At 38.6% G+C, this 10,675-nt stretch overlaps 1 long non-coding RNA gene across 1 annotated transcript; it reads left to right on the forward strand.

Moving 5' to 3' along the window:
- The first annotated feature begins 1,785 nt into the window (after nt 1-1,785).
- Nucleotides 1,786-7,938, forward strand: LOC142037302 (uncharacterized). Its single transcript, XR_012652338.1, has 3 exons — nt 1,786-2,314; nt 3,820-3,885; nt 7,637-7,938. It is a non-coding gene; the product is annotated as an uncharacterized LOC142037302 (long non-coding RNA).
- Nucleotides 7,939-10,675: the final 2,737 nt, after the last annotated feature.

Genomic DNA, 10,675 nt, shown 5'->3' on the forward strand with positions numbered 1-10,675 from the left:
TTACAGAAAGAGCTGAATGGGAAAAGGGTTGAAAGATTGACTTACTGTGCCTTGCTCCACCACTTAGGTACTCCATGTTTAGCAGACAAGATGGGAATTTTTTTTTAAAAAGATTTGGAGATGAAAGCTCTGCAGATTTTCTTGGGCATGATGGCAAAACAAAGAAATTTATATTTAACTTTAGAAGTTTAAATTACACATGGCAGAAGACAGAAGGATTTAAAAAACAAAATCATGTGGTATGATTGGAAAGGAAGATATCTTAGCAAGTTAGTTTTGATTAATTGCAACAGAGCAATATTGACAAGCCTAAAAATTCAAATACATAAGGCCTCTCTGCAGGTGCCCACTGCAAGTTGGATCTTTAAAATAATAACAAGTTTCAGAGATTTATCATTTGCCTTCTGATATTTGGACAACCAGATTTCAAGCTTTCAAACACATTTCATTTATTGGAGATAGTTCCAGTACCTTTTAACTGAATAACTCCTGGTCAGCCTCAAGACCTCTTATTTTCCCCGTTAAGCTTCTGGGTGCTAGTATTGCTCGGTATTCTCTTTACTTAAATCAGTAGTTCCTCAATGACCAAAAGTGCCTCCATTTCTAGAGAGGGTCATCCAGATTTATGGTCCGTTGCTGTTAGCCCTGTTTCAACACTTGTAATTTCTAGCCACGGTGGAAAGAAAAAGACAACAGAGAAGTTTGAATAGCTTTACAGCCAGCAAGGAATTTGTAAGGTTTCAAGTAGAATATCATAGACTAGCATAACATAGAATAGTTCCTGTTGGAAGGGATGTACAGCAATCATCTAATCCAACTGTCTGACCACTTCAGGGCTGACTAAAAGTTAAAGCATATTATTAAGACCGTTGTCCAAATGCCTCTTAAACACTGACAGACATGGGGCATTGACCACCCACCTCTCTAGGAAGCCTCTTCCAGGAAATACAATCACTGGTTCATAGTATCAAGCCTAGTTCCAAAACAGTATATGGACTAATTTTGAGAATTATTCCATCTTCAAATTTGCTTCTGAAGGACAATAAGACAATAGCATTTTTACTGCTTAGTTCATGTCTCCTGGTTACAAAACTAGGAAACCATGCATACATGGAATGCTTAGACAAGCAGAAGGTTTTCTATGAACTTTCTTTTCACAAGAAAACTTAAAACACATGTGCAAGATATAAGGAAGCACATTCAACTAAAATTTTCCAGTAGGTCTGGAGTAATGGAGAAGTACTGAAGAATCTCCACTTTTAGCTTTGCAGATGGAATTGGGGAAGACAATAACACTGGGATTTTCTTGTGAAAACAAGTAAGTTCTGTCTTTGATAGAAAGTCCATTTACATCTTTGTGTGTGAGCCTGCATACATTCACACAGGCACTGTTAGTCACCACTCTGTAGTTACATTTACTGCAGATTAGGCTTTATAATCATGCCTATAATTGTCTGTTTGAAATAACTGTGTGTCTCAATGTGATATCACCATCTTTAAATGAAATTAATTTTGTCTGTGTTATCTTTATATAAAGAAAATGTACACAACTGTTGCCTTCATTTAATGCTCTCCCCTCTTTGTTTCCTTAAACCTAAAAATGAAACAAGAATAGCAAAATTGTCCTACAAATTCCAGATTTAGTGCATGTAGCCAAGGAGTGTCCCAGATAAAGATTATTCCTTGACTTCTAAAATTACACATTACAAACATTGCTGCTTCTATTTAGATTTACAGTTTTGAACACACTGATATGTCCTTGGCAGTGCTGAGATCTATCTGACCTTTAAATTTTCAATGGAAAAAATTAAATCAGATTTTGCAAAATGGTTCCCAATGTTGTTCTTTTTCCATTTTCTTGCCAGTTTTCTTGACATTCTCAGTTGTGCTTTAAACATATCTTTAAGGAATCATGGAAACCAAGACAAGAGGAAGGAGGGTGGTCTTCAGGAAGCTGTAGACAGCAGACAGATGGAATATGAGAACCTTGGGGGACATTAGAGAGACTTTGCCAATCAAGAAGTTTGGCAGTTACATCAAGGTCAAGGAGAGACATGTAGCAGTGTCCCAAGCTAAGATATTCTGCTCTGATGCACTAACACACTGCTGCCATTTTTGAATTTCTGTGTACTCAGACTGTGGTACTGTGGAAGCTTGTGATGCCTTTGGAGCAGAGAGTTATTTGACTTTCCAACCAAATCTGTATACACAGGGAACTGACTTTCTCCTGGCTATGCGTCACACAAACAAAAGTCATCAAGATATTTCAGAGTGATGATATTTAAAAAAAAGGAAGAAAAAAAGGGGAGGACAGGTAAGAGCATGAGAACCCTGTATCTATCATCCAAACAAGAGAACCAAGAACATTAAAAGGGGAATAAGCTTAAGAAAAGATTGTCTAGGAATTACAAATCATGCTTGCTCAGTGTGTAGTTGTCTAACAGCCTTCATTTCTTTTTTTCTTTTATTTTCTCCTCCCCCCCCCCCTTTTTTTTTGGCATGTGACAATTCCCATTTGTATGGAAATTGTATCATAAATCCACAAAAAGTTTTAGAGAAGTTGCTCACTGCCTTGTACACAGACACAGAATTTACAAGAAAGCATACAGGATCAGATTTTCTTAAGGAACTCATTGCTGATTGACAGGAGCATGTAGAGGAGTAGGATCATGCTGCATTTACTTCATGCTCCTCCATTGCATGTGTACTGTTGGCCACTGATAGACACAGAAGACTGGGTTGGATGGATCTTTCATATGAGACAGTGTGGATCTTCTTATGTTATTGAGCAATATATTCCCTAGGTTTTCACAAAACCTGGCATTTTTTTCCAAAAACTGTGATTTTTAAAGATTGTGAAGAATCATTTGTAAAAGGAAGTACTATAAAAATACAAAGATACTACCTGAAATTATATGATCTTTATTCAAGTCCAGAATGTGCCCTTTTGATCTCTATAATCTACTGTGATGTACCCATCCATGGTAAAAAAAAGAAAAATTATTTGAGAGAGATTTCACGTGCCATAGTAGCAATGCCTCTTTCCGTTGGGCTCAATGAAGATTTTGTTGGGATCCACTGATGTGGTGAAGGGGAAAACAAAAGGGCACAGCTCTGTCTGCAAACCATGGAAAACACTTCCATGAGCTATGGCAAAAAGCTGCCTATTTTCCACAGCTTCTGTGTTTGATGAGAACTTCTTTAAAGGGTGTTTTTAAAACTGGATGATCAGGGCTTCATTAGGCCTGGTATACTAAGTGTAAGACCAAAAGTACTGCAAAACCAGACATCTGCTGTACAGGTTCAGGTCTCTAAAGATTTCAAGGTCTATTTTTTGTAGTCCTTTGTCCATTGCAGAAGTGGGAGGACAACCCATTGATATGAAGTGAAAACTTCTTCCTGCTTTCTCTGTCGCAAAGGTGACATAAAATGCTGTGATTCTGAGCTTCTAATCTGCCTTTGGTCAAGCAAAATCCCACTGACTCAGTTTTGCCTGAATAAAGGCTAGAGAGTGGGCCAAGTTGTCTTTGTTTATTATATAGCCTCATTCTCCCATTTAAAAACATGCAACTTTGAACCTGAAATGGCCATTCAGAATAAAGGGCTTAGAAGAACAGAACAAATTACAGGAGCAAAAGAGTGTGGCTGAAAAAAACCCTATGCCTTTCCAACTGAAAGGAAAGGCATGCTATCAGCATGCTCTTTATTAAGACTCGTGCATTTTCTGCTGAGGGAAGATAAGACGTGGGGGAAGAGAGAGTAGAAGTTTAAATTAGAATTGATATCTGATGCAACGATTAAGTATTGACAATTTTTCAGGCTTTGGAATGGTTCCCATTTGCAGCTGCAAGGCACTACAGCAGCTTTAGTATTTACGAGCACTTGGTGAGTACTCTGACAGGTTTATTATTTGTTGGCTTTCTCCAGCATTGCACAGTAAAAATTGTTTTCAAAGAGTATTCAAAAGTGTAGCTGGCTGCCACTGTATCAAACCCAATCAATCCACCAATGTATTTCACATTCTTGATTGATAACTGGCTCAGTGGTTTGGCATTTCAGGGAAGGAGTGGAAGGGGAGCAGGTCTCAACGGTCATTAATCCTTTTTCCCTGAGCCTCCCTCGGGCAGCTGCTTGTGCCATTATCCACATTTCTTACTGCTGATTTCCACAATCCTGTGGCTGCACAAACCACCACAAATTCACCACTGTCCCTTTCACTTACCTTAGACCTTTCATCACGCTGGCCTCAGCAGCCCTCCTGGGCTGATAGTGGTCAGGGGAACATCTCTCTCTCTCTTTCTCTCTCTCTCAAAAAAAAGTTGGCCCATTAATTTGGTTCCCTACCTCAGTCTCCTTTCCTTCCTCTAAATTTATGTTTTTCCTTACTGAACAGGAACATGATGGTATGAAGGTACTTCCTTTAAAATCTGATTGCGTGGGTTGGGGTGAGAGATGTCTTATGGTAAATAAGGTAGAGATTCTGTCTGCCTGTTCTTCCACTGCTGGTTGAACTGGTTATTCATGATGTTTTGCCCATTGTGATCTGTGTTACCACATAGCTGAATAAACTATGTTAGCTGCTGGGACATATGCTATTTATTTATTTATTTGTTTGCTCATTTATTTATTTAAATGCTGCAAAATTGTGAGCAAGCTCACAGTGTGCTGACTGAAATGTCAGAAGTAATTAAGCCAAAATGTTTCCAATGGAAAAAAAAGTCATATGTCATTGTGAGGAGCAGATATCTATAATTAATTGGGAGCTGGAAATTTTAGGAAGAAAGGAAAGAGAAAGAGAGAGAGGGAGAGAAACTCCACATTTTTCTCATTTTTCCTGTGTTGGCTTCATTGTATCAAGGGTACTGAATACTCCAGATGGGTTTAAAAAATACAGATTTGAGCTCCCCACTGAGTATTCCGGGTAAAGTGTATCTGTCATTTGCCAGCAATCTGCTGTTACGTGTAGCTGTGCTGCCGGGAGCACTGCCTTGCGTGTATTTACTATTATATTAAAGCACAAATGTCTCCTCCACCTGTCCTCTAAAGAGCAATGTGTCCTGGACAAATCTGTTCATATAATCTTTATTTAACTACCCTTAGCTTTGGAGGCAGAGTCCATGTTAGGAAGGAGTGAAATATCCAAATGGAGGGAATTAATTGTGTGAGGAAAGGGAATTCAAGCGATGAAGGCAGTGAAAAGAATTTAAAGGAAAGGAAACAGAGACAAAGAGACAAAGAATCTCACTGGGAAATTATGAAACAGAGTCATATGTTATGAAAGAATTGAACACGCATAGGGATCCTCCAGTGTCTCTATAAATCGCAAACCAAAACCTGCCCCTGAAAACCTGCCCCCTGAAAGCCTTTACCCATGTCAAAGGCTCCACTGAGCCCGCTAGAATGACTGTCCCTTAATCAAATTTGTGTTAACAGTTTACAGGTCTGGGGCCAAGTACCTCAGGAGATCATTATTTCAGCTGACAAAAATATTGTGTTTTATGAGGAGAAATTAATAAAGAGCAAATAGTCAAACTGTTAATGCATATGGACAAGAAAAGGTTTCAGGTGGAGGCTGGGAGCTGCGTCAGCTTGGGCAAGTTATTAAAAAAAGGTGATCAGTATTATATGGGAGTATTGCTCTTAGTGAAATAACCTTGATTCTGTGGTAGGAGACAGCTTGATTCCCCGACTTAGCAAAACACCAGACTACCTGGGGAAATGGGCAGGATGTACATGAACTTCCTCTGAAACTGGAATGCCGCCCCCAAAATAGGTTAGCGTTTAGGCAGCGCTGGTGTGAGAAGGGTCTGTGCTTTCTTGAGCAGTCTCTGCAAGCAGTATTGCTGCAGAGATTTGGGACAGCTTGAAAGAAGCATGGTAAGTTTAGCAATTTGCAAAAGAACCCAGTTGCTTTGTAAGGAGTGGAAAGTCTGAAGCTTGGCTTCCTATGGGTTCATATCCCAAGGTGAGTCTGTTGTGTGTATCCTTTTGTATCTAAAAGGAATGAACTAATTTTGTAGCCTGTCTGCCAGTAGAGGCACTTCAGAGTTTCTTTCTCTCTTCTATGCTATTGAATTTTACCAAATTTACAGGTTTTTTAATGTATTTGAGATCCTCATCTCAGCATAATTTCAATTGGTGAAAGGGTACAGAAATTGTTGGGGTCCGAAGGGTGAGGAAGCTTACAAAACTGAATTAGTGTTTAAATAATAATATGCAAACAGGATCTTCTGGGGAAGATTTCTGTCCTATTGACTGATTTCCTGCTGGTCTTTATCTGGTATGTCCCTGAGCCAGTAGGGCAGGATGAGACCTTATTTCTTTTTTTTCCCCTTAGGAGAGAGTAACACAAAAAAGGAACTTCATTTTTCATACCACCCTCCTGAACAGCCTTTCAGAATTCTGGCCAAGCTGCTCTAATACTCAGATTCCCTTGTTAGAGATCCCTCATCCTCCAGAATACTGCTCTGATCTGAATTCTGCCTTGCTATTAAATAGGCCATGGGGCAGATGATATTGAAGACCTTGGCTGTTGGCTGGACTGCTTTAGAAAAAAAAATAAATAGTGCACCATAACACTTTGAATACATTGCAAAATTCTAAAAATGCTGGATTTAAATTGATCTGTGTCCTGCAACAATGAGCTATATGAAAATACAGTCTTCTCAGCACATGTATGCATTACTTCCCAAATCTCGTGGTTTGAGAATTGGGCTATTGCTTGGACTGCACAGTAGCAAAGATAATGAGGGAATTAAACATTTGCCTTGGCTGGGTGTACCCAGTGGAAGGTCCCATAGTTACCATGCATTTACTGCTAAAGCTTGAGCCTTTAGCGGCATGTTCTGAGTATCAGGATGTGTCAGAATATTCACAGTTTATAAGTGCCAGTAATACTGACAGGTTCATCAAACTCATCTTCTTAGAGCTAGGACAATTTATTACATCTTTTTAACCCAAAGGAGTTTATATAATTGATGGATTTGGGTTACATTACAGATACGAAATAACCTTGAGAGAATTGGTGTTCACTGCTGGAGTTGATTTTGATAGAGCTGAAGTGCCATTCACCTGGGGCTTCAACAAAACTGATAGCTCTAGGTTCTATATGACCAATTTAAATTGTTTGCCTAAAATTACATTTTCTGTCTTAAATATAGGACATGCTGATTAGGTTTGAGGGAAAGGGGGTGGAGAATGTATAAGTTAAAAAAACCCTCCCAAACCAGCAGAGATTCTTACCTTAGGGCTTTTTTTCCATTTTCCTTTTTTCGAATGTTAAGTGATGGTGATTCTAACACGCAAGTAGGATGATCAGAAACCAAACTCAACATTTCCACAGTGGAGAGCTCTTTATTTTCCACGATGACTGGAGTCTATGCTGTCATGCATTTGTGTAAGTTTTTAAGAGAGCTATGTATTAAAATAAAGCATGTAAATTAATGTGCATCTGCAGCAGTTTTTATTTAAGGGTTAAATAGTGCTTTCCAAAGAACAGCTGGGAAACCAAGAGATTGAGTGACTTGACTAAGCTCACACAGTAAGTCAGTGGCAAAGCTGTGGCTAGGCTGTAGACTGCTGGGTCTCTGGCATATGGAGTTGGTGCTGTTTACTAAACCCATTTCCTTCTTTGTAGGTCTGAGTGTTTCTTCAGTCCTGGCTATGCCTTATTACACTTGGGTATATAGTAGAAATGAAATCCAGGGAGAAAACAAAGAAGAAAAAATGGAAATTTGAAAGCAATATGTAAGATCATGGAAGGATAGCCGTATTTTCTGTTTTACTGTTTAAGTGGAGTAAATAAATTATGGTGATGTTCCTGGTGTAAAAGCAGGTTTTGAAACAATGGTGGAAGGTTGGGGTTTTTCTATTATTTTAAATAAAGACATCATTTTAAGTTGAGTAAGGGAATGGAGGTGGAGAGTGGGACAAGAGTGAGACTCAGGAGCTAATGAGGATGTGGGAAGGTGATTCTGAGTGTCCTCTGGTTCTGAGGAAAAGTTTAAGCAGCCAAAGGTTTCCAACAGAAAAGGGATTGCGAAATAAATGAAAATTGCAGCAGGCATAGTCCTGTATGGAAGGGAGTTCCCTGCTCAGCTATGTTAAAGATTGGTAGGAGAAAGATGCTGTTAAATGACTCTTTGTTTCACTAAATCATCCCCAGCAAGCATTTCCACATCTACTTGTTGCTACTCTCCACTGCTACTCTCCACTCAGAAAAAAAAAAAAAAAAATTACGAATAGGACTCCTAGACCATGATACAGAAGCTATCCACACTGAGTAGTATTTTCCTTAGCTGGAAACTCGGGTTCTAGATATCTAGGAGCCTTTTCCTGAAGCATTTTAGCCTTTTCCCCAACCTTGTAATCTAAGATATATTGAACACATTTTGGAAATGGCTTGAAAAAGAAGTGACATGCTGAATGATCTGAGTTCCTCTACCCGTTCCATTAAATATAGATAAAATTCTGAGAAGTGGAGCCCTTCATAACACTGTAAAAGAGGTCCTGATGGCCAGTGCAGGACTCTGAAAAAGTATATTTTGCTCCATTTTAGGGAATGTCTGAAGAATTCTCAGTCATTCTTATTTTCTTTTTTGGATATTATTTCCCAATCTATTTTGTAGGTGACTTTGTTATGTTGAGAATTTTAAAATAGTAATAATAATAGTAATATCCTTTCCACTGTGACTTTAACTCAAACTTATCTACACAAACATTGGCAGATGTTATGGGAAAAATCCCAACATTGCCTTTGAAATGGACTTGAGTGTGTTTTTTCGTGATAGCATTAACATTTATTGACATAATAATTACAGTAGCTAAAGAATAGCTAGCAGGAGAAGCAACTAATGTAAATCGTAAAAGCCTTCTTAAATGTCTCAGTGGATTAAAGTGATGTTTCTCTTTTTAGGAAGCTGCATATACAATGAAGAGACAGATTTTCTGAGTCAAGAAGTTTCTGTTCTTTTCATATGCACTACAATCTTTATTTCAAAATAAGGGAATGCATTTGAAGGTTAGTAAAATTAAAAGCTACCACTGCTCTTTGTGTATGCTCCCCACTTTACAGAAAACCCAAGGAGGCAGTCGTCTTGAAATCTTTACTTTTTCAGGGCTTTGTGAACATAAGCTAGAAAGGCAGTTTGGGGAGTTTACCACGAAAGGGAGTTCACTGGGAAATTTTGTCTCAAATGCAACTCTCAGATGAGGCGGGGGAAGACGCTTCAAGGGACTGCAGCATACTGAATTTGATCATACCCCAAGTGTCTTAGCTCTCATCCCAGTTGGGTGGCAGAAAGGGCTCCTCCTCTGAAACATAACCCATCCTCTTTTTGATGGAAGCGGTGTGAATATGAAACTGAAGGTAAGAGAGGTGATCGGTTCTGTTGAGTGATGTTACCTATTGGGATACACTCTATACATGTCTGAAATGGAGAGGTAACAAGTGTAATATATCAACTATTTATTTTATGAATTCCACATTCATGTCACCTTGCTGGGATGTGCATATGCAAAGTTTTTTATTTTGGAATGTGTACAGTTTGCTGTTCTGTTCTATGTAATTTTGCCTAGAATAATTGCTAGCCGAAAGCCTTATATTCAAATAAATTATGTGTCTTTTTGCTCTGATCCTTGTTAATGTTATTGTAGCTTTTTCCCAAGACTGGAAACACTTAGATGTCTATCTTAATATTCTAAGTACAGGTCTATTAAACATAAGACATGTTATCATAAAGCTATATTTTGTGATGACGTATAGCACTCATCTACATGAATGTAGCTGTATATATATTTATATGTATATTTATATATATAGGTATGTTAATATTCAAGTTAAATGATCATTTGTTTTCAAAACTCCCCGATTTACTGTAATTGTCATATTATTCTCTCTTTGACGATTGTGTTTCTAGTATCAAGTAATCCTCCGAACTCCTCATGCCTGTCATATTTCTTGCTCTGCTGCCTCTCCTGTATCTTATGCATAAAGTAAATCTTTCACATATCAGGCAGTTGTGACTATTACAGGCAGTCTGCCGCACTGGGTGGCCAGAAACAGCAGATGAGGGTGCTTTTCTAGCATTTCCTCTTCCAGCTAGAAGCAGGCCATAAGGGTGCTCTGCAGCCTGCGTTGCTACCCTGGAACAGTCACCTGCACTGCCGCTCCTGCTGCTGCTTGCTCCTCTCAGTGAAAATTTGCATGGCTAACCAGGGAAGGGACTGCTGTTTACACATCCTTGCTTTGATATAATTACAAAGCACTTTCCTTCTATGTTCTTTACTCCCCAGGAGGCAACCTGGTCTATTGTGTGACTTTCCTTCCAAACCTCACACAGGTATTGTAAAGAGAAGCATTCTTCATTCAAAACAGGATTTTGCAAAACTGTGATTCAGCACAGATTGTGTATGAAATGGAGGCTGCCTGTTTGATATACAGATTGGAAAAGTTGCAGATTTTGTTTCTGTTTTTACCACCTTTTTCTCACTGTTGCCTTTCACAGCTGTGGTAGGTTTTTACTAGTTCGTTTAGGGATTTTTTCATCTGTGCTTATTATGTCATGGGAAAGAGACTTCAGATTTTTATGAATAAATCTAGGTTTGAATTTAAGCTCATTGAAATTGCCATAGTTTGTAGCATTATATTTTGTTACCATTGTCTTCCTTTGTTTAG

Source organism: Buteo buteo, chromosome 1, assembly GCF_964188355.1.
Source record: "Buteo buteo chromosome 1, bButBut1.hap1.1, whole genome shotgun sequence".
NCBI classification, from domain to species: Eukaryota; Metazoa; Chordata; class Aves; order Accipitriformes; family Accipitridae; genus Buteo; species Buteo buteo.